Source organism: Carcharodon carcharias, chromosome 12, assembly GCF_017639515.1.
Source record: "Carcharodon carcharias isolate sCarCar2 chromosome 12, sCarCar2.pri, whole genome shotgun sequence".
Taxonomy (NCBI): Eukaryota; Metazoa; Chordata; class Chondrichthyes; order Lamniformes; family Lamnidae; genus Carcharodon; species Carcharodon carcharias.
The window spans coordinates 25,736,961-25,760,826 of NC_054478.1; the positions used below are offsets into that span (position 1 = coordinate 25,736,961).

The 23,866-nt window shown below is 42.9% G+C and overlaps 1 long non-coding RNA gene across 1 annotated transcript in view; it reads right to left on the minus strand.

The window, feature by feature from the left end:
* Positions 1 to 5,306, minus strand: part of LOC121285172 — a 45,984-nt gene extending 40,678 nt beyond the window's left edge. The window contains exon 1 of the long non-coding RNA XR_005944609.1: positions 5,262 to 5,306. This is a non-coding gene — a long non-coding RNA (uncharacterized LOC121285172). The remainder of the gene's footprint in view (positions 1 to 5,261) is intronic.
* Between the last annotated feature and the right edge of the window lie 18,560 nt (positions 5,307 to 23,866).

Below are 23,866 nucleotides of genomic sequence, written 5' to 3' on the forward strand. Positions count from 1 at the left end.
TGCATCTAAGGTCATTTGAGAAAACACAACCAAAGCAGTTCTTTAGAAAAGACAGTTCTGCAAGCCACGGCATGTCCTGAGAATTGTGACATGTTCCGAGGATTGTCAGCTCAATTCTATCATATCTTAGTCGCAAATTCAAAGCATATTCTTACAAGAGAATAGAATGTCCGAGAAGGAGTTAAGAACAGAGTTTACAAAAAGACAGATAGAAGTAATGGACTTGGATCTGTAGTAGACACTAAAATGTTTTGATATAATGAAGGCACTGTTCTCTCATGCACATCATATAGTGGGGGATAGACGCTGAAGTGTTGTAAACTCTATATTGTCTTTGCTGCCAGAAGGATTGCATAGGTCCTGAAGGAAAAGTGTTTGAAAGGAATCCTGTGACTGCAAGCCTTTTAATCATGGATGTGGGTGTAAAAATCACAACTGAGTGCATTGAATTGGTCAGCTGTGAGATTGTGTGTGTGTGTTAAATGATGAGGTTTAGTTGCTTTGCCAATGTAGGTCTTACAAGGAATGATTACGGTGTGGGAGGAGACGCTGAGTGGGAGAGTTGTTTTTGCTAATGCCACAGGTTTTGCTTATTAAATGCAAAACATTGCTGCTTCCATTCTGTATCTTCAGCTTGATGGATCATTTCCTCCACCATCTCTCTCGTTCCTGCTCAACTGTCCCATCCCTTTCTGTAGGGGTGGAAAACCACTTCCAGTGGCTTCTGGAAGCCTTTCATGTGATCCAGTGTCTCTTTCTGGAAAGTTGGATGAGGACAATCTCTGACCCCAATGCTGCTCAAGATTCACTGGCTAGTTGATGCTCTGCTCTCATGCACAAGGAGCAACAATTTGATTAAGGAGTGTGGAGGGGTGGGTGTGTTGTGTGGCGGGAGACATAAGAACATTCAAAGCAAAATGAAAAAAAAAACAGGAACACAAAACCCAGCTGTGTCTCTGTCTGCTGTTTTACTTCTTAACTTGGCAAAGTGTTTCAGCCAACATTTTACAAATGTCCCTTCTCAGGGACTGATCAGTCTCAATGAGACACCTTGCAATCGCAGTTTCAGGAAAAAGTATTATGTATGAAAGCCACTGTTATTGAGTCCCAGAATCACTGCCTCAATATTAGTGACAGCTAACGAGCATCCCAATAGAAAGCCACCAGGTTTATCTCAGCAGCTGCCATCTGGTTTATTGTTTAGCACAACATTATTTCATTGCCAAAAAATAAACCTTGCACATGTCAAATTTCATGCTTTCCACTTGTGATTCATGCAGAATTTAAGTATTTCCCATTCACTGTCCCTTACTGTGTGGTCATCCATCCCTTCAAATGGGTCGTCCTAACCTTGCAGAATCCTTTCTTCAGAATCCTTTTTACAATATAAACACTTTTCATTTATATAGCACTTTTAATAAAGTATAACATCCCAAGGCACTTCACAAAATTGGACACGGAGCCAAATAAGGAGATATTAGGAAAAATGTTTTATTGTTCATGGGATGTGGGTGTCACTGGCTAGGCCAGCATTTATTGTCCATCCCTAATTGCTCTTGTTCAGAGGCTTGTGATATCCCACAGAGGTCACCTGTGAAGCCCTGAAAGGAGCCACTGGCATAGAAATTGAGTGCCACTGCCACTGGATGCCCTTGTTCAGAGGGCATTTTAAGAGTCAACCACATTGCTGGTGGATCTGGAGTCATATGTAGGCCAGACCAGGTAAAGATAGCAGATTTCCTTCCCTAAAGGACATTAGTGAACCAGATGGGTTTTTACAACAATTGACAATGGTTTCATGATCATCATTAGATGTTTAAATCCAGATTTTTATTGAATTGAAATTTCACCATCTGCCAATATGGAATTCAAACCTGGGTCACTAGAGCATTACTTTGGGTCTCTAGAACACTAGTCCAGTGACAACACCACCATGCCACTGCCAGAAGCTTGGTCAAAGAGGGAGGCATTAAGGAGCATTTTAAAGGAAGAAAGAGAGGTAGAGCAGTGGAGACTTTTAGGGAGGGGATTTTATAGCTTGGGGCTTGGCAATTGAAGGACAAGCAATGGTGGATGCTCAAGAGGCCATGAGGGGCGCAGATATCTCGGAATGTTTAAGAGCTAGAGGAGTTTACAGTGGTAAGGAGAGGTGAGACCATGGAAACCATGAAAACAAGATGAGAGTTTTAAAATCGCCATTCAATCAGAAGTCAGTATAGTTCAGCGAGAAAGGGTGAATGGGGTATGGTGTTAGTCAGGATATGGGCAGCATAACAACTAAATGAAAATGTTCATTGTTCAGCTGATTCTATTTGTGTCTATTCCTGTGTTATCAGGTCAAAATAAGACAGTTTAATCAAACCTATGGAAAATTAATCAAGTTACAACATGCTTGGGACCGAACCCTCCACAATAGAACATCAGGGTTTTGAAAGAGTCTTTGAGGATGCCATGTGTTTAGTGGCCTCCTTCTGTACTGTAAGTGACTATGATTATATATGTTTAAAACAGGTACACTCTGCATTTATTCTGGCTGCCTTTCAAATCAGAAGCTTGAGTCAAATAATGTTTCCATGTGATTCTTTCAACCCGCACAGATCCTCAATAGTGATTGCCTGCTTCATGAAAGTGACATCTAGAGATTGGAGAACTTGTTGGAGATATAGGTCATCTATTCTAAAGCCTTAAGGTCAGGTACCTATAGTGGAATATGTACCTTCACTGACCAAAGTGGCATTTGTAATGCTCACAGCATACACAGCAAAGCAGATAAGTAACCTAGATTGTGTTCAGGAGGTTCAGCTCTCAAACTTACTCGAGCCTTTATAAAAGCAAAAGGATGTATGGATTACCAACCTTCAGAAATGCAGCATTACATAAAAGAGAACTAAGCAACACTTGCATTTATGTAGCACCTTTCACCACCTCAGGACCTCCCAACATGCTTTACAGCCAATAAAGTACTTTTGAAATGCAGTCATTATTGGAAATTTAGGAGATGCAGGAACCAATTCGCACATAGCAAGCTCCCACAAACTTCAACATGATAATGACCAGCTGGTCTATTTTGCTGATGTTAGTTGAGGGATAAATATTGACCAGGACACTTGGGAAGAACTCCCCCTGTACTTCTTCAAATAGTGCTATGGGATTTATTATGTCCACCTTGAGGGCAGATGGGAGCCTCACTTTAGTGCCTCATCTGAAAGCCCACACTGCTGACAGTGTGCCACTTCCTCAGTAGTGCACCAGGGTATCAGCCTAGATTTGGTATTCAAGTCTCTAGTATGGGGAAGGGAAAGAATGAAGATGAATGTTGTTTCATTTTTATGGAACGTTTCCAATCGTACACCCTTCATGCGTCTCAGGTTCCAAACTGCTTCAAATACAATGGATTATTTTGAAATGCAATTATTTAGTTGAATGAATGCCATTTTAAGTGAATGAGATGAATGACTCATTCATTTGTTTTTGATCGTGTTATTTAAGGGAGGAATGCTCCTCATCACTCGGGGAAGGATTCGGAGCTCGGCGTCTGGGCACGGGTGGCGGGCCTGGCAGCGGCCGGGAAACAGGCCGTCCGCCCGCGATCAGCTCCTGACCGCGACTTTACGCTGGCTGGCCAATTAACGGAGCAGCCAGCGTGAGAGGCACGCCGGAAGGCTCAGTGCTGCCAGGGTGGGGGCAGGAGGAGGACGAGCACCGAAGTCAGCGTGGGCATGGGGTAGTGCACAGTGAAAGCTCCCTGAAGGCAGAGAAACTTTTTGAAACCCTACATGAAACCTCATCCCGTCGGTGGAGGGGGTTTCATGTTTTCTCTATTGCCCGCCGGGGCTCCTGGCCTGTCCGCCGACCTTAAGGTTGGACGGGCAGGTCCTTTAATTGTTTTAATGACCCTGTCAATGGCCTCAATGGGCCGCTGACAGGTCGGTGGGCCCACAGCTGATTTTGCTGCGCCCCCGCCTTCCTGAAAATTTAAATGGGGCGGGGTGACGTCAGGGGTTCCGCCCAATGTCATCCCGCGACACTTTACGTGTCGGCGAGCGGGCCCCTCCCTGTGCTCGCTGACGGCAAAATTCTGCCCTAAAATCCGGAAAAAACGTCCAAGCATCAGAAACAGTCACCTGAACATATACAAGATGAAAATTCAGTGCGAACATTTTTTTAAAAAAAAAATTAATATCGGAAACCTCATCCTACCCTTGGGTGAGATTTCCTCAAAAAGGCAAAAAATAGCCAATTCGCCTGCCCACCAACCATAAATTTGGACGGGCAGTGAAAAATCATGGTTGATTAATACGTTAATGGTCTTAATAGGCCTCTGAATTGACGGCGGGTGCGCTGCCGACTCTCACACCTGCCTGCCAACCAGAATATCGTGCAAGTGAACGATAATGTCGGGACGCTCACCCGATGTCATCACCCGCTATTTTATGCTCGAGCTTGTCGGGTGCATGCACACGCCAAGCGAAAAGTTTTACCCTACTCTTCTTCAAGTTGTACCATGGGGCATTTAACACCAAATTAAAATAGGGAAGTGTTCTGAAGGACAGCGCACTTGACAATGAAATACCCCTGCCATACTGCAGTGGAATGTGAACCAATGTTCTCGAATAAAACTTCTGAGGTGATCTTGCCATACAAATCTTCACGCAATGAGAAATCTGCAGACAAAGGCATACCTATCTGGGAAAGTCTGAGAAAATATGCCTATCCCCTCATTATAGAGAAATTACAAAAACGGGCCATCAAACAAGACAAATTCAGGACAGGGATAAATCCCCGTGTGGCTGTCAAATCTCTCTACAACACCGTCAACTTGTATTTATATAGTGCTTTGGATGTAGTAAAGTAACCACGGCAATTTGCAGGAACGCTATAAAACATAACATGACATTGAGCCACCAGAGGAGATTTTAGGGGAGATGACCAAAGGTTTTGTCCAATTGGTAGATTTTAAAGAACAGGTCAAAAAGGAGGAAAGAGACGGAGGGGGTTTGGGGAGATCATTCTGTACTTGGGGCCCTGGCAGTTGAAAGCACAGCCACCAGTGGTGGAGCTATTAAAATCTGGCATGCTCAATAGACCATAATTAGAGGAGCACAGATATCTTAAAGGGTTGTTGGGCTGGAGGAAGTTACAGAGATGGGGAGGGGTGAAGTAATGGAGCATTAAATGAATTACATGCTCCTGCTAAAAAATGAGGATATTTGCGAGGTGTCAGAGAGTGTACTAACTGAGCAATCAAAATGAGCTCTTACCTCTTCTCTGAATGACTTAATGGGCAGAATATTTTGCCTGATGGGCGGGCGGGCCCGACCCAATCTCTGGCGGGCGGGGAGCCGATCCCCACCGGAGAACCGGGCCCCGCCGCCATTTTATGTGGGTGGGCCAATTAAGGCCTGCTCAGCGTGACATCCGGCAGGAAGTGCTATGTGCTTCCTGTGCAGGCGGTTGGGGGGGGGGGGGGGATTCCCCAAAAGCAAGAGTGTGCTCCTTCACGCATGCACACGAAAAAGCGCACATTTCCCTGAGGCTAAGTGCTGCCTCACGGAGATTGCTTACACTTTTAAAAAGATTAAAAATAAAAATTTTTAAAAATCCTTAACATGTCCCCCTCATGTGACAATGTCACACGAGATGGGACATGTTCATAAATTTCACTAAAACTTTATTAAATTTTTTAAATCCCTGCATGAAACCTGATCTCGCCGGTGGATGAGGTTTCATGTTTTTTCTAGTTGCCCGCCGGGGCTCCTGGTCTGCCCAGCGACCTTAAAGTTGGACGGGCAGGTCCTTTAATTGTTTAAATGATCCTGTCAATGGTCTCAATTGGCCATTGACAAGTCGGTAGGCGCTCAGCTGATTTTGCTGTGCCCCTGCCTTCCTGAAAATTTAAATGGGGCGGGGTGACATCGGGGATTCCTCCCAACATCATCCTGCATCATTTTACGCATCAGCGAGCAGGCCCCGCCCCCTGCTCGCTGACGGCAAAATTCTGCCTAATGTATTTCTCTACACAAAAGTTAAGCATACATCTAACAGTGTTACCACAACAAAAACTGCATTTATATAGTCAATTGACTTGAGAGGTCTTGTAGCACAGTGGTAGCATCCCTACCTCGGGACCAGATGTTCCGGGTTCATAATCCCACTTCAGGACTTGATGGCTATGGATGGTACATACATGATGTGGCCAAACAGATTGATTACCAGGCTGTAAATCCTTCCACTATGACAGGTGGTAAGTGCAGAAGAGTTTCCCGGTCAGCCAGGCTGTAGAAAGCAACAGCAAGCCACTGCAATACTTTGCCAAGCATGTTCATGAGCCAATCCAATGGAAGCCCATTGTGGCCAACACCCTCTTAGATCATGAAGGAGGAGGAGTCAATTGACTATAACATGTGGAAACTAATGTTGTGTTTTTGGATGGTGTCACTAAGCATGTCAATAAGAAATAGGAGGGAGACAAGGATAGATCCTTGGGGTATTCCTGAGGTAATGGTGCAAGAACGTGAAGAGAAGGCATTGCAGGTGATTCTCTGGCTACAGCTGGACACACCAATCAAAGCTAGAAGCTAAACAGAAGTTAACCTTAGAGTTTCAGGTTCACAAAAATTCCTTACTGGTAGAATTTGAACATTGGTTAACTCAGGAACTTCAAGTTCAAAGAAATGTCTTACAAAGAGGATTCAAACTGCCTGTTATGGAGGCATTCCAAAGTTAGCTTAAAGGGAGGCACAGTTTATATATGACATCTACTTCAGAAATAACTGGATTTCCTGCATCTGTTAATCCAGAAAGAACGAGTTGTGCAGGAGTTGGTCCAAAAGGAATTGGAAATTCATTGATGAGGGACACTGTGACAAAAGAGATAATGAAGCAAAGACTAGCTGCAAATGATACAGAATCTGAAGAGAACTGAAGAGAATGCAAATGATTGAAATGGTCAATTGTTGAAAATGGGTTGAGGCCAAAATCAGATCAGCCATGATCAGACTGAATGACAGAGCAGGCTTGAAAGGCTGAATGGCCTACTCCTGCTCCTAATTTTTGTGTCCTTGGGAGAAGAAAAGTCGAAGATAGAAAGAGTTAAATAATGCTATCATCCCAGAGGAAGGAAAGGCAATAAGATCAAAAGGAAACTAAAAAGAAAACAGATAAAACATGAACTGAGATGAAAGAAAAGTGGCTTCTCCAGATAAAAGAATTGATGCTGTCAAAAATTATCATCAATATTTAAAATGATGAGGAGAAATTGATAAGAAACTTATTGATACATACTAAAATCTCATTCAACCCTTGCTCAAGACTGTTATTTTATGAGACCCGAGCCCTCAGTTCCTTGACAACACTTGAATACTCATAATACTCTTACACCCTTTCTCAGCAGATACTCCAGTAGAATGTTATGATTGAATATCATAGACCTGAAACCCTAATTCTGTTTCTCTCTCCACAGATGCTGCCAGATCTGCCGTGCATTTCCAGCATTTTTTGTTTTCATTTCTTTTAACTGATTTTAATCTGACGGCAAGGTTATTAACAACAAGGATGATGAAAAAGTGACAGCATAATTGCAATTGCTTCATGTTTTCCATATTTATGGGCTAGTTCTTCCAGTCAATGGGGCACGGCCATTAATACTCAAACAGCTGTATTGGAAATATTGTGAATTGTGAATAAAACAAATGTTTATGGGTACAAATTAATTCTATTGATGGGCATTTTATAGATAATGAGGAGATGATTAAAGAATTAAAGGCCAGTCTACTTTTCATGTTTTTCCATTAAACTTTACTGAGCTTGCAAGTCCCTGAGGACACCTTGTTTGATATTCCTACAGTCAGCCTGTTTCCTTTGTACTCACACTTCCTGCTCCTAATTTTTGTGTTCTTGTGAGAAGAAAAGTCCAAGATAGAAAGAGTTAAATAATGCTATCGTCCCAGAGGAAGGAAAGGCAATAAGATCAAGAGGAAACTAAAAAATAAAACAAATAAAACATGAACTGAGATGAAAGAAAAGTGGTTTCTCCAGATAATAGAAGTGACACTGTCAAATTAACAGGTAGAGTGTGATGTTTTCAGGCAGGATGATCCATTAGCCTGGCTATCTAAAATCTCCTTTCTCTTTGAGTTACAGCTATACCAATTATCGAATTTTATTAACCATCAATGTCTTCAGATGTCAGGAACTTATCTACTCCCTTCTTCAAACTCATTAATGTGTACTGCTCTCCCACCCAAGCTGATGTTGTAATAGAAATAGGGAACTCGCTCCTCCAAAAGGCAATATCAGCTAGGTAAAGGCAACTAAAGGCAGCTTTGGTTATGGGACCCTCCCTCTCTGGAGCACTGAGCTCATGTAAATCCTTTCAAAACAAAAGTGAATGTTATGGGGGAGATATGCTGCAGTGGCCTTTTATTTGAGTTTAAATAGCGAGGTCATTTTAAGAAAATGGCTGAAGACCTGAAGTGCTAATCAACCTGTGGCTGAAATCAGGAAGTGTAACAGTGTGAAGCCTTCGTTACATCGGATGTGCTATTTTGAGTATTTTTAAAAATTAATTCATGGGATGTGAATGTTGCTGGCTGGGCCAGCATTTATTGCCCATTCCTAATTGCCCTTGAGAAGATGGTGATGAGCTGTCTTCTTGAATGCAGTCCCTGTGGTGTAGGTACACCCACACTGCTGTTAGGGAGGGAGTTCCACAATTTTGACCCAGTGACAGTGAAGGAGCGGTTATAATAGTTCCTTGTCAGGATGCTGTGTGACTTGGGGGATCTTGCAGGAGGTGGTATTCCTATGCTCCTGTTTCCCTTCTTCTTCTAGGAAGTAGACTGTAGGGGGTTGTAAGATGCTGTCAAAGGAGATTTGGTGAGTCGTTGCAGTGGTTCTTGTAGGTGGTAGCTGCCACTGTGCACCAATGGTGGTGGTGAATGGGGTGTCAGTCAAGTGAACGGCTTGTCCTGGATTGTGTTGAGCTTCTTGAGTGTTGTTGGAACTGCACTCATCCAGGCAAGTGGAGACCATTCCAATGCACTCCTGACTTGTGCTTTGCAGATGATGGACAGGCTTTGGGGAGTCAGGAGATGCTTTCCCAGCCTTGGCATGCACTTGTAGCCACAGAATTTATATAGCTGGTTCAGTTAAGTTTCTGGTCAATGGTAACCCTCCGAATGTTGATTGTGGAAAATTCAGCGATGGTAATGCTATTGAATGTCAAGGGGAGAATGTTAGATTCTCTCTTGTTGGAGATGGTCATTGCCTGGCACTTTTGAGGTGCAATTGTTATTAGTCCAAGATGGAATGTTGTGATGTTTTGCTGCTTGTGGACATGAACTGCTTTAGAGAATTTGCAAAAGGCACCAAACACTGTGCAAGCATCAGCAAACATCTTCCCTTCTGACCATATGATGGAGGAAAGGTCATTGCTGAAGCAACTAAAAATGGTTGGGCCTAGGACACTAGAATGAGAGGATGTATGGGATGTGGGAGAATCTAGAACTAGAGGTCACTGTTTAAAAATAAGGAGTCGTTCATTTAAGACAGATGAGGAGAATTTTTTTCCTCTCTCAAACGGTAGGGAGTCTTTGGAACTCTCTTCTTCAAAAGGCAGTGGATGTACAGTCTTTGAATATTTTTAAGGCAGAGCTAGATAGATTCTTGATTAACAAGGGGGTGAAATGTTATCGGGGGTAGGCAGGAATGCGGAGTTGATGTTACAATCATATCAGCCATGATCTTATTCAATGGGGAGCAGGCTTGTGAGGCCAAGTGGCCTACTCTTGCTCCTAATTCGTATGTTCATTTGCACCCTGAGGAACTCCTGCATGTCCTGGGCTTGAGATGATTGGCCTCTAACAACCACAATCATCTTCCTTTGTACTATGTATGACTCCAACCAGCTTTCCCACCTATTCCCATTGATTTCAATTTTGCTGACTATATTTGATGCCACAAATGCTAGCCAAATGGTCAAATACTGCCTTGATGTCAAAGGCAGTCACTCTCACCTCACCTCAGGAATTCAACTCATTTTTCCATGTTTGAAGCAAGACTGTAATGAGTTCTGGAGCTGTGTGGTTGTGGTAGAATCAAAACTGAGCATCAGTGAGCAGGTTATTTCTGATTAATTGCCACTTGATAGCAGTTTCGATTGACATCTTCCTACACTTTACTGATGATCAAGAGTGACGGGGTGGAAATTGGCCAGATTGGATTTGCCCTGCTTTGCTTTGGGTAAGACATACCTGAGGCATTTTCCACATTGCTGAGTAGATGCCTGTTTTGTAGCTGTACTGGAAGAGCTTGGCTGAAGACATGGCTAGCTCTGGAGCACAGGTTTTCTGTACCATGCTGCCAAAAGTTGTCAGGGTCCATACCCTTTGCTGCATCCAGCTCCTTCAGCTGTTTCTTGATATCATATAGGGTGAATTGAGTTGAATGAAGACTAGCATTTATGAAGCTGGAGACTTCAGGAGGAGGCTGAGATGCATCATCCACTTGGCATCTCTGGCTGAAGATTGTTGCAAATGCTTCAGCCTTGTCTTTTGTACTGATATGCCTCATCTGCTATCACTAAGGATGGGGATTTTGTGGAACCTCTTCCTCTGGTTAGTTGTTTAATTGTCCTGCACCATTCAACAGTGTGTGTCTGGACTACAAAGTTTTGATCTGATCTATTGGATGTGGGATGGCTTATCAATGTATCTAATAAATTTATCTGCTAAGAACTTGCATTTAAAATCTTAATCCTGACACAGAAACAAGAGCTCCTAGTATAAGTAATCTACAGATTCCTTTAATAATACTAGTCTGGGTAGTGGGGATGTCTTGTGTTACAATGGTGGTGTCCCTACTTCTGGAACAGAAGCTCTGGGTTCAAATCCCACTTCAGTTCTTGATGGCAAACAAAGATGCGTTCATAACATAGCCAAACAGGTTGATTATCAGTCTGTAAATCCTATCAATATGCATAAGAATGAAGGTGTTGCCTGGTCAACCATATTGCAGAAGGCAACAGCAAACCAGTGTAGTACTTTGCCAAGCATAATCACAGACTAATCCAATGGAAGTCCATGGTATCAATGCCCTCTTAGGGCACAGTGCCTGGAAGGTGAGGAGACTGGGTAGTGAAAAAAGGCAGGTTAATTGGTCAGCAGCTTTAATAATGGACAATTGGCACCTTTGGGGTCTCCAGCAAGTTTCCAAGCTGGAAAGCAGAGATAAGATTTCTCTCTTGCTATCAGGATAAGTATGGAAAGTTTTCAATATGTAATGTGGCAAGATAATGTCCTATCCTGTAACCTTTTAGACCCATATATTTATGAGGTAGTTGGAAAGATGTGGAGGCGGCTGTAAAATGCCAAAAATCTCAGCAAGACCCAGAACAAGGAGGTACTGCAAAACTTAATGGCAGGAACACATTTTTTGTTCAGTTTCCTGCCCAGCAGTCAGCTAAATAGATATCGAGGCTGGAGGGAAAATCAATGGCAGGAGATCTTTAGGTAGATCTGTGACTGAAGCCCAGGATGAGGGAGGTTAACAAACGTGCCAGTGATTAGAGAAAGGGCTTTAGAGCTGTGCAGAATTGGGTGTAGGGGAAGAAGACCATGATTGTCAATGGTCTGAAGGCTTCCTTCAGGGGCATTAGACCAGCATTCCTACTCCTCCTGGTCTACAGGGAGTGCTGGAAAAGGCACTTACCTTGAGGACCCAACTGCTCCTCCTTCCCTTTCAGTTCTGGATTTCTTGACTTCTGGGAATGTTATGCAGCAGCAGTGAATTTTAAATCCCTCAGTGAAATTTTGGAGCCTGATATAACATTGTTAGTGATGAGTCCTGTCAGGGCACCCTCGTATTAGCTGCTATAAAAAAAAAGCAGCAGGCTCATTCACTGTATACTGGGGAGGCTTTCTCCATCTTTAGTTCTTTAAGCCCCATCTCCCCCTTGACCCCCTCTTGCGGGTCGTCTCCCCACTCTTTTATGGTAGGGATTTGGAGGCTGCTTAACATCAAGGCCGTAGAATCACTGGACCGCCGCGATGTACCTCCCCCCGGGCAGATGCAGCGACCCGTTTAAATACCAGTTCATTTCGACGGGATCCGCCCACAATATCCTGCCGGACGGGAAGGGCTGTATAATCCTGGCCATTGAATCTTACAGTTTATTGGGCCCCTGTGGTTCCTTGAAAGAGCTATCCATTAGCCCACTGCCCCAGCAGCTCTTGCTCCCTCATGGAAATTTTCCCTCTTTAAATCTACACCCAATTCCCCATTGTAAGTTGCTATTGAATCTACCATGTTTTCAGTCAGTGCATTCACTTGCTCCGTAAACATTTTTCTCTTCATTTCCCCCAGGCTGTTTTGCCAATTATCTTAAATCAGTGTTAAATTATTTCAGCAGTGACATGTTAAGAGCTCTTAGTGGCATAAACAAAGAGTTACTAAAAATAATGGGATTGGTCACTCAATGACATTTCCCTGTCACTAATCATGTCTACTGTTGCATATTCATCATAGTTAAGTAAAAAACACCTACTCAGAAAGCTTTGCTGTTTACTGTAATCTCTCCCAGTCTGTCAGGTTTATGGGAGTGTGTAGAAAATAACAGTATTTTATTAATGCAAGCAGGTGGCAAGCAGGTAATCCATTTTTCTTGCCGAATGCACCACATGTGTCTTTGCTACACAGCAATTCTCTGGATACATATTTATTACACAGTTTAGCACTGTGTTCATATGTTTTGTTTTTAAGCTTCATTATGTTCATAAGAAGAGGGGTTCTTCTTCCCAGCAGGCACTGAATAAGATAAAGAGTACTCCCTGCAATAAAATTTGGCAAAATTGAGTGTCAGTGGGATTTAATCCCCATTGTTCTCTAATGACAGCTGAACATGCTTCTGTGGCTGGATGGTGCTCTTTAACTTGCTACTATCCCTTTTGTAACAATAGAGGTGACAAATAAAGCCATTAAGAAAGAAAGAACATTTATATAGCACCATTCATGGCCTTAGGACATCCCAAAGGACTATATTGCCAAAGGAATACTTTTGAAGGCATTTACTGTTGTAATGTGGGAAACATGGCAGCCACATTGCACACAGCAAGATCCCACAAATAGCATTGTAGAAATTCTGGGTTAATCTGTTTTAGTGATGTTAATTGAGGGATAAATATCGGTCAGGACACCAGGGATAACTCTGCTGCTCTATTTCAAATTAGCCCCAGACTAAGAACCCACATTGTACCTTCTGATTTAGGGGTGAGAGTGCTACCACTGAGCCATGGCTGACACCAAAGTGGCTGACAGCACTAAGACACAGATAGACTGAAAACATAAGGGCAGGCAGAAATTCCTGCTGTCCATGATTCTGTTGGGACAAGTGACAATGTCGGTGTGAACATAAGGATATAAGAAATAGGAACAGGAGCAAGCCATTCAGCGCCTCGAGCCTGCTCTACCATTCACTAAGTTCATGGCTGACCTTCTTGTATTTCGATTTCCACATTTCCGTTTACACCCAATAACCTTTGATTCCATTACCTAACAAGAATCTATCTACCTCTGCCTTAAAAATATTCAATGACCCTGCCTCCACCAATGGTTAACCAATGGTTAAATGAACTTGTATAGTCTGGCATAACGGTTGGTTTTTACCTTGTTTAATTATTTGGGAGTGGTTACACGGTGTTAATTATAACTATGTTAACTAAATACGGCTTTTTCCTTGGGTTAATGTAAATAAATAATTAATAAAGTAACACACATTCAGGTGATGTAATTCAGGGTAGGTCTTCGGACCACTAACCATGTGACCGGCTACCTAGTTTCATCAGTACCTAAGTGACGAACATCCCACGCTTACCAAATTTGACGTACTGAAAATCAAGATCAGGTGACCCAGAGCTCCGCTTCCACCTGATTCACTGCCCTCGGTGGTGACTTCCTCACCGCCCTTGGCTGTGTTTTCCTGGAGTTAAGACACAACGTGGACGAGCCACGTAAATACTCGGATTGGACGCTACATAAATTGTGCGTACTAAATTAGCCAAATGCCTTGTCACCTAATTAGTGACGCGCATGAATGGATGAACGAGATTCCCACTGTCCCTACCTACTATCTAGCGAAACCACAGCCAAGGGAATGGGCTTGGCAGAATTAGCGGGGAAAGAAGACCCTGTTGAGCTTGACTCTAGTCTGGCACTGTGAAGAGACATGAGAGGTGTAGAATAAGTGTGAGGCCTCGGCCGCCGGTGAAATACCACTACTCATATCGTTTTTTCACTTACCCGGTGAGGCCTTCACCACCTACTGAGGCATAGAGTTCCAAAGTCACACAACCTTCTGAGGGAAAAAAAATTCTCCTCATCTCTGTCCTGTAAGGGTGACTCCTAATTTTAAAACAGTGCCCCCTAGTTCTGGACTCACCCACAAGAGGAAGCATCTTTTTGACGTCCACCTTGTCAAGGCCATTCAGGATCTTATTTAATTAATCAAATTACCCCTCACTCTTCTAAACTCCAGTGGGAACAAGCTCAGTCTGTCCAACCGTTCCCCTTAAGACAACCCACCCATTCCAGGTATCAATCTAATAGACCTCCTTTGAACCACATCCAATATACATACATCCTTCCTTGAGTAAGGAGACCAAAACTGCACACAGTATTCGAGGTGTGGTCTCACCAATGCCCTGTGTAACTGAAGCATGTTCAATCCCTCTCGTAATAAAATATAGCGTTCTATTAATCTTCTTGACATGTGACGAAATATAGATATAATTAGTTGGAATATAGATAATTAGGTAGTATTTATATATAATGAGGACATTACATTTTAGTTAATACAAATGAATTGAATAAGTGGTCAGCCTTTTTTAAGGAACAGAAAAGGGTTAAAGTTTTCACTCAGACATCTTTGCACACACAGGGACATCTCTCAAATTGCCTTAGAACATACGGTCATTACTTAATGATCTCAGAATTGCTGGAATCTCTTTAAGAGCCTTTTTTGAACATGGGTATCCCAGCCCAGGCTGTTACAAGGAAAACAACAGATAGCTAAACAATGTCATCTTCAGCAAAGGGGATGTTAAAAGACTATTAATATTCATCAATATCAATTTTGTCTGTAATATGTCATCATTAATGTTTTAAGTTTGAAGAAGTAATTCTTAAAAGATGAGTACTAGGTATCACTGATGCCTTGTGGACTTAATCAAATTAAACACAGAAATTGAATATTACATATCATCCTTACGAAAGAACAATGCTATGGGGATGTCGCTTTTGGATGACCTCATAGTAAAAAAAATCCAAGCTGACCTGCTGTGTAAAGTTTAAAAACCTTTTATAAAATAAAATTCTAATGTTAAGAAATAAATAAACAGAAGTTATAGAAATTGCTTCTGTAAGTCACTACAAACATTATTGACCAGATAAAAGCTCACACTACATAATAAGACAATTCTCAACAATGTAATAATTATTAATAATAGTGAATGATAGAGCCTTATAAGGATAATGAAAAGGGGACGAACTTGCACAAAGATGCAACACCCACATCTGCTAAAGATGAGCTAATCCAATTAGAAACAGGATAGAGATAGGAAGTTCACCATTAAAGTAATCAGTAAAGCAATGGAAGGGGGCATCAACAGTGCTTTCAAGTGGCACGTGTTTAGCAATAACCTGCTCACTGATGCCCAGTTTGGTTTCTGCCAGAGCCACTCAGCTCCTGACCTCATTACAGCCTTGGTTTAAACATGGACAAAAGAGCTGAACTCCTGAGGTAAGGTGACAGCGGCTATATTTGACTGAGTGTGGCATCAAGGAGCCCAGCAAAACTGGAATCAATGGGAATCAGGGGGAAAACTCTCTGCATACCTAGCACAAAGGAAGATGTTTGTGATTGTTGGATGTCAGCTCTAGAACATTATTGCAGGAGTTCCTCAGATAGTGTCCTAGGCCCAACCAGATTCTGCTACTTCATCAATGACCATCGCTTCATCATAAGGTCAAAAGTGAGGATGTCCACTGATGATTGCACGATGTTCAACACCATTCACAACTCCTCAGATACTGAAGCAGCTCATGTCCACATGCAGCAAGACCTGGACGACATCCAGGCTTGGGCTGACAAATGGCAAGTAACATTCGCGCTACACAAGTGCCAGACAATGATTATCTCCAACAAGAGAGAATCTAACCATCGACCCTTGACATTCAATGGCATTACCATCGCTGAATCCCCCACAATCAACATCCTGGGCATTACCATTGACCAGAAACAGGACTGGACTAGCCATATAAATACTGTAGCTACAAGAGCAAGTCAGAGACTACGAATCCATTGGTGAGTAACTCACCTCCTGACTCCCCAAAGCCTGTCTATCATCTACAAGGCACAAGTCAGGAGTGTGATGGAATACTCTCCACTTGCCTGGATGAGTACAGTTCGAACAACACTCAAGAAGCTTGACACCATCCAGGACAAAGCAGCCCCCTTAATTGGCATCCCGTCCACAACCATTCACCCCCTCCACCACCGATGCACAGTGGCAACAGTGTGTAGCATCTACAAGATGCACTGCAAAAACTCCCCATATCACCATTCCTTCACTGTCACTGGATCAAAATCCTGGCACTCTCTCCCTAACTGCACTGTGGTTGTACCTACACCACATGGACTGCCGCACTTCAAGAAGGCAGCTCACCATCACCTTCTCAATGGTAATTAGGGATGGGCAATAAATGCTGGGCTAGCCAGCGAAGCCACATCCCTTAATAATAAAAAAAACACTCATAAGTGTTGAAATTCTCAATTCAAGGCTTCTCATTAGAGCCAACTATGTGGTTGGACACTTCTAATCTTAATTGGGTAGAGGTGCCCTGCTAAGCAGGCAGCTTGCTGCTCGAAGCATCTAAGATAACACTTTACTTAAGATTTTGATGGATATTCTAAGATATTTATGACTATAGCATTGTAGAGTTTTAACTTTTGGATTCTATATTAGGATAAAGATTATGTTTTCCATCTTTTTATAATCTTTAATGTTGCGTGTCCTAAGCCACGTAAAGTGTATTGCATGTTTGGTTCTTTAATAATTTTTAAAAATACGTTAGCAAAATATAATATCTCAGGTAGTATTCTGTATACAACTCCAAAGAACTCCTCTCTGTATATTCCTAAGTGTACTTACTGCAAAGTTTACCTCTCCTATTTAAAGAGAGACCCCCTCCCCCCAAACCCTTACATCTGGGTAATTGTAACCAAGCTGATGCTTATTAAAGATGGCTATCTGGAAGAAGGCAATATTTTCTGTTAATTATCCTTCTTGAGGGAGAAACAGATTAATTCTTCAGACCCAAACACGTGGTCTGTAAGGGTTGGTTGTTTTGAACTGAAGTGAGGATGATAATCACAGAAGTGCTCCTGATCCAGAATAGCCCCATAAGGGGTTAAAGTTACAATCCACTTCAGGTGATGCCATTGACTTTTCTCATATGGATTTTCACATCTGAAATTGTCCTTTTACATAAAATTTACCAGAAGATAATTCCTGCTGAGAGTGTTCATGGACTGCTGTTGAAATTTCTGCACTGCAAACTGTAGACCTTTCTTGTGGCAGACACAGTATGTCACAGTACGATGGGTGGCTGTGGAAGTCAAGAGGAAGGGCTGCCCCAAAAAAATGTGGCTTTATCATGGGTGGGGTTGAGCACCTTGAGTGCCATTTGCCTTTGAATTTTTGGAAATCCTGCAGGGAGGTGAAATTGAGTAGCCCTGTCACTTATCCTGTTGCCAGGCAGTGAGAAAGGATTTGGGAACATTGGCCCTACATTAGCCATATTCTTGATATATCTGAAGGCAGAAAAGTTTATGAACCTGCATGTGGCGGCCTGCAAGAAGGCAGAGGTATTAAAGATGAGGGTAGAGGTGACTGCGACTACCATTAGCAATGCCAACTCAATGGTGGAAGATGGATGCAGAACTCTGTACACAGCTTTAAAACTGCTTCTCGCTCTGTTATTGTCATATGGGCTTATGGAGATGGTTGATGGTAACAGGACAAGATGAGGGACTTCAATTACATGAATAGATTGGAGAAGCTGGGGCTGTTCTCTTTGGAACAGAGAAAGTTGAGAGGAGATTTCATCAAGGTGCTGAAAATCACGAGGGGTCTGGACAGATAGGGAGAAACTGTTCTTTTTGGAGGAAGGGTCAAGAACCAGTGACCACCAATTAAAAGTGAATAACAAAAGAGCAAAAGGCAACATGAGGGATACCTTTCATGGTTTCCTTGTTCTACTTTATCATTTTGATTGAAATCATATGAAAGGGGTTTGCAAAGAGCAATTCCTATTTTTTGCAATTAGATAGCAGGACTAAAAGGAAAGTGTCCATTTAAGAAATCCCTATCTGACATTGGGAATTTTTAAAGACAAGAACCAAAAGTTGAATAGGACGTTTATTGAGAAGGAGATAGAAAATTCAAAGATTGGCTTAAATTGTCCTAACTTAGCTGGCTAATGAAGCTTTCGTACATTTTGTGTAAGGTTGCGCACTACCCACGGCTGTTCCAAGTGGTGAGAATGTGGATCTCTCTGTTCCAAGTGATGGATGAAGCTTCTGTTCTCGAGCCTTTCACTCTGGATGCCATCAGAGATCACAAGACAATGGCAAGCCAATGCACAAAGCTACTCTTCCAAAGGGCCCAAAAGTTAAAAAACAACCTGCATACACTATAATTTACAATTGCAAATCATGGACATATATGGTCTACAATAAAAGTCATTATGCTTGCAAAGAAAACTGTTGGTTCATTCTAGTCCACTCCACTTTCGTCTGTCCCTACACATGCATTGAAGTGCTCACATCTTCTAATAAGATGTGTGGGTTGTTACTGGCTGTTCATCCACTTGTTCCTGGAGTAATGTTGTCTATCCAGGGAATGTCATTGCCATGGCGAGTGTTGTTGCTGTGGTAACTGTTGCTGCTGCAGAATGGTTGACCTCTGGGATTAATGGTCATTCCTCATATCCTTCTTCCTCAGCTGTCTGCAATGAAGCAGCAACTTCTCCAGTTGCACGTATAAGTCAGCAGTTATGATGATATATCTGATCCTTCACTTTCACTGTGTCCAATCAAGGTGACAACTTCATTACAAGCCTACCGATTCCCACAGCTACCTCAACTACAGCTCCTCGCACCCCGCTTCCCGTAAGGACTCCATCCCATTCTCTCAGTTCCTTCGCCTCCGTTGCTTCTGTTCTGATGATGCCACTTTCCAAAACAGATCCTCTGACATGTCTTCCTTCTTCCTTAACTGAGGATTTCCACACACGGTGGTTGACAGGACCCTCAACCATGTCCAGCCCATCTCCTGCGCATCCTCCCTCACTCCTTCCTCTCCCTCCCAGAAACATTTTAGGGTCCCCCTTGTCCTCGCTTATCATCCCACCAGCCTCCACATTCAAAGGGCCATCCTCTGCCATTTCCGCCAACTCCAGAATGATGCCACCACCAAACACATCTTCCCTTCACCTCCTCTGGTGGAATTCCACAGGGATCGTTAGCTCTGGGACACCCTGGTCCACTCCCCATCACCCCCTACAAGTCAACCCCCTCTCACGGCACATTTCCATGCAACCGCTGAAGGCGTTACACCTGCCCCCTTACTTCCCCCCTCCTCACCGTTTAAGGGCCCAAACATTCCTTTCAAGTGAAGCAGCATTTCACTTGCACTTCCCTTAATTTAGTCGACTGCATTCGTTGCTCCCAATGCAGTCTCTTTTACATTGGACAGACCAAACGCAGACTGGGTGACCGCTTTGCAGAACACCTTTGGTCTGTCCGCAAGCATGACCCGGACCTCCCTGTCGCTTGCCATTTCAACACTCCACCCTGCTCTCTTGCCCACATGTCTGTCCTTGGCTTGCTGCATTGTTCCAGTGAAGCTCAACGCAAACTGGAGGAACAACACCTCATCTTCCGACTAGGCACTTTACAGCCTTCCGGACTGAATATTGAGTTCAACAATTTTAGACCATGAACTCTCTCCTCCATCCCCACCCCATTTCCAATCCCCCTTTTCCAATAATTTATATTTTTAAAATATATTTTTCTTTTCCCACCTATTTTTAAATTTATTTCGATCTATCGTTTTATCTCCACCTTTTAGCCCATTTTGATCCCCCTCCACCAACCCCCACTAGGGCCATCACCATTAGCACATTCCTTAGATAATATCACCACTGTCAACACCCCTTTGTCCTTTTGTCTATGACATCTTTGGCAATCTCTTCTTTGCTCCACCTATCACTGGCCTTCTATCCAGCTCTACCTGTCCCACGCCCTCAGCCAGCTTATATTTCACCACATTTCTATATTTCTTTAGTTCTAATGAAGAGTCATTCAGACTTGAAATGTTAACTGTATTCCTCTCCGCAGATGCTTTCAGACCTGATGAGTTTTTCCAGCTATTTTTGTTTTTGTGACAACTTCTCTATACTGGTCCCAAGTTACCAAGTGGGCTGACTTTAGTTGAGAGTGTTGACTGTTTATACTTTGACCAGCTCTCCAACTCTCAGCTCTGAAAATGATTTGGTGACTTTATCAAATGAACTTTGGCTTTCTGTCATTTCATTTTGCTTTTGTCACTCACTCCTGTTAGTATTTCTGGCTTCAGTAGTTTTTTAGCTATTGGAAGAGTCGTTTGGGTGTGACATGACATTAGTCACTGAGCTGGACTAACTTCCATGCCTTCGGCAAGTGTGTTTCTCCATTCTAATATTACATTGTACACGTCTGCTCTGGGTCTAGTCGATTTTTATGAATATCCCTTTGCAATTTTCACTGTTGCCTCAGCCTTTCTACTTGATTGGGGATAGTGTGGGTAATGCTAAATTTCCCAATTATTTATGAGCCACCCAAATTCTTCACCCGTGAACTAAGGGCCATTGTTGCTCATCACAATGCCGGGATTGCCATAATGATGGAAGAGTGCTTTTAGGCATTCTACAATCTCACTGACAGCCGTTGACGTCAACAGGACTAATTCCCAGCAGTCTGAATAACAGTCAGCTATGATAAGATAGATAGTTCCAAAGAGAGTGAAGATGTCTACTCCAATCTTTATCCATGGTTTGTCCAGGATGTCATGAGTCATGAGTGGCTCTTTAGCTTGCTGTTCATTGCAAGCACTGCAGTCCCTGATCTCATTGCTCATGTTTGGCCAGTACAGCACTTCTCTTGTTTTCCTCAGACTAGAATGAATTCCTTGATTGCTTCAGCATCTCCTTCTCATCTCCTTAGGGATAATGGCCGGGATTTTCCAGCCCCATCGCAAGCGGGACACCCGCGGGCGAGGCGGCCCCTCCAGCCAGAAGCCCACTGACTTGCAGCGGGACTGGACGATCCTGGTGGGGGGGTGGGGGGGGCAGGTGTGGAAAATCCCGCCCAATGACTCTAGCTCTTTTATGCAAGATGCAATGTTGGGCAATCACTTCATCTCTATCTGTCCAATACTGTCTTAAAGCAATAGGTGTGTGCTTGATGGTTTCAGGCCATGCTGTCATCAGGACTTCCTCTAGCACTTGGAGAGTTGCATCTCATTGCATAGTTTGCTTGATCTGAATAAGATGCTAGTCTGTTAGATTCGATGGGCTGAATTATCCCAGATTTGCACTAAGTGCGGTAGTGGGTGAGTAAAATGACGTTTTACTGTCAGCCGCAATGGCTGATTCTCACGCCATATCATCTCAAACCCGCTGCATTAATTATGTATTCCTGCATGGGGGAAGGATTCGACAGATTGGCCTTATAATGGTATGCAGATATATTACAACGAGGTTCCCGGTGTTCGATGGCAGGGAACGCAGACCACCATCGACGGGCTGAGAGGATGCTCACAAACTGGTTTCACAACGTTGTGAAACCGATTTCTGGCCTTCTTGTCATATTGTCCAGTCATGCTGCCAAGCATGCCCGATGCCAGCGGGCACAGAAACTTGTCTCTGCTGTGTTGTTAACTTCCAGAGCATATTGTGCTCTTGCTTCTCATTGTACCTGGAAGATTTCATGCTTTCTTCTAGCACCATGACAGCATGCCAGCAATCTACATCCACTTCCCCTGTTTGTACTTAACCTTGAAATGAGATCTCTGCAAAGAAAGTAACATCCTTTGCAGATGCTTTGGAGCAGATTGATGCATTCAGAGATAGATGCTTTGAACCGGCTTGTGGTCAGACTGTACAATACAAACATATGAGCAAGGAGCAGGAGTAGGCCATTCAGCTCCTCAAGCCTGCCCCGTCATTTAATAAGATCATGGCTAATCTGATAGTAAGTAAAAATCTATCCTTGATAACCTATTACCCCCTTGCTTACCAAGAATCTACCAACCTCTGCCTTAAAAATATCCAAAGACTCTGCTTCCATCACATTTTCAGGAAGGGAGTTCTAAAGACTCACAAACCTCAGAGGAAAAATTTCACATCATCTCTGTTTTAAATGGGCAATGCCTCATTTTTAAACAGTGACCCCTAGTTCTAGATTCTCCCACAAGAGGAAACATCCTCTCCACATCCACCCTGTTAAGAACCCTCAGGAACTTATACGTTTCAATCAAATTGCCTCTTACTCTTCTAAACTCCAGCAGATACAAGCCTAGCTTGTCCAACCTTTCCTCACAATACACCTGCTCATTCCAAGTGTTAGTCTGGTAAACCTTTTCTGAACTGCTTCCAATGCATTTATATCCTTCCTTAAATAAGGTGACTAATACTGTACACAGTACTCCAGATGTGGTCTCACTATATAACTGAAATATAACCTCCCTACTTTTGTATTCAATTCCCCTTGCAATAAATTATAACATTCTATTAGCTTCTCTAATTATTTGTTGTACCTGCACACTGGACTTTTGAGATTCATGCACTAAGACACCCAGATCCCTCTGCAGCTCAGAGTTCTGAAATCTCTCACCATTTAGATAATATGCCTCTCTTTTATTCTTCCTGCCAAAATGGATAATTGCACTTTTTCCCGTATTATACTCCATTTGCCAGATCTTTACCCACTCACTTAACCCATCTATATCTTTTTGTAGCCTCCTTATGTCCTCTTCACCACTTACTTTCGTACCTATCTTTGTGTCATCAGCAAATTTGGCAATAATCCCATCCATCCCAGTGATTTATATAAATTGTAAACAACTGAGGTCCCAGCACTGATCCCTATGGCACACCACTCGTTTCATCTTTCTAACCCATTTATGCCTACTCTCTACTTCCTGTTAGCCGGCCAACCTTCTATCCATGCCAATATGTTACCCTTACACCATGAACTTTTATTTTCTTTGATGCGGCACTTTATCAAATGCCTTCTGGAAATCTAAGTACAGTACATCCACCAGTTCCCCTTTATCCACAGCACATGCTACTTCCTCAAAGAGCTCCAATAAGTTGGTTAAACATGATTTCCCTTTCACAAAACCATGTTGACTCTGCCTGATTACCTTGAACTTATCCAAGTGCCCTGCTGTAGCTTATTTAATAATACCGTCATAGGTACTGATTAAAATGCTCAGAAGCAAATAGCCAGACACTCTTTCTCAATTTTGACTTAGCATTGTTCAGTTTGTGTTAACACAACGGACACAAACGCAACTGGTCGTCCTTGCTGCATGAGGGTTACTCCAAATCCTGTCTCACTGGCATCACACTGCAGGTTGACTTCATTGTTGACATCATAATACCTCAGCTCTGGCATTGCCGTTACTTATTGTTGAAGTAAGTGAAAGTTGCTTCTTGTTCTGTGCACCAATACCATTGAACAGCATCCTCCGGCTGTCAGTCGGAA